Source organism: Fukomys damarensis, unplaced genomic scaffold, assembly GCF_012274545.1.
Source record: "Fukomys damarensis isolate Sample0158 unplaced genomic scaffold, DMR_v1.0_HiC HiC_scaffold_23, whole genome shotgun sequence".
In the NCBI taxonomy this organism is placed as follows: domain Eukaryota; kingdom Metazoa; phylum Chordata; class Mammalia; order Rodentia; family Bathyergidae; genus Fukomys; species Fukomys damarensis.
In genome coordinates, this window is record NW_022900935.1 from 7172244 (window position 1) to 7173620 (window position 1377).

A 1377-nucleotide genomic window follows, 5' to 3' on the forward strand; every position below is an offset into this window, starting at 1 on the left:
GCGCTCCACATAAGACACGTTTTATCAACCTCAAGTTATCTGTCATCAAGAGCCTGGCACAGCCCTCCTCCCCAATTTACTGCCATCTACTTCGAGTGAGTCCTGATTGTTTTATTTATTCAATTTGGTATTTCCTCCATCCCCAGATGGCACATTGTTTAGACAGTCATTCATCTTTCGATTACATCATTTCTCTGGTCTACTGTACAGCTCGTTTTCCAGGTTGTGGGTAGGTAATTTACACAGCCGCTGTCTTCCCCAAATGTGCTAGGCTCCACGGGGAACCCCGTTTTTTCATATCTGTGCAGCAGATATAGACCTACATAAAGTTTCCAGTGTGCTAAATTATAGATGGCCAATCTGTAGAAAGGCAGTGTTGAAGCGCTTCTCAGCTAAGGACCAAGAGGAAACCCTGCAAGTAGCACACGGGGGGGCGGGGGGAGTGTGGACGGCCCCGCCTCTGACGTCCAGGCGCCCCTTGCTCCTGCAGTAGCTGGGATTTTTCGGGGCGGGGGTGGAACTAGAGGCCTTGGTTTAGGACTTGAAGCCTCGCTCCACACTGTGCTTTGGCGCTGGAGCAGGGTTAAGAGTTCGCTGACAACCGCCTCGTCGTGTTCTACGGGATCTCGGAGTCTTGTCCCGAAGATGAACTGGAAGAAGGCGAGGGCGCAGGATAATGTCCTTTCACCTCATTTACACCTCATGAAGATAAAGACCTAAACAGCGAGAGTAAAACCGTAAACCGGAACCAAGGAGGAGGCGGAAACGCACGCTACTGGAGGTGGGGGTGGGTCGTTGGTGACGTAAGACGCAAGCACCAGAACCCGGCAGCCTGTGGCACAGAAGCGATGGGGCAGGCGCGGCTCTGCAATGGGGTTCTGGGAGTTGTAGTTTCGCAGCCTGTGAGGTTAGGGTCTACTGTGGGCCCCCTTGGATCTGTCTGCACAGTTCAGTGGAGGAGGATCCTCTGGTCACATTTTTCCATATCTACAGTGAAAATTCGCAGGTTTGGCAGGACCTTAAGCGTGCAGGGCCGGGCACGGTGACGCAAGTCTGTAAACCCAGCACGGAGGGAGCTTGAAACAGGTGGCTCTTAAGCCCGGTTTAGGGAATTACCGAGATTTTATCTCAAAAAGAATAAAGGGCTGGGGGATGTAGCGCAGTAGGTTCGACTCGATCCCTCAGTAACCCCCCCGCCAAGTTTAATAAATGCCTGAAGAAGTAGGAACGTTCGCCAGAAAATAGTGAGATGAACTGGGTGTAAAGAGATTATGCGTTTGCCTGGGAGACGGTGAGAAGCGGGCAGCAAGTGAGTGGAATCATTTCGGGTAGAAGAAACCTCTCCTACAATATTTGGAAGCAAGTCCGAATGGTTGA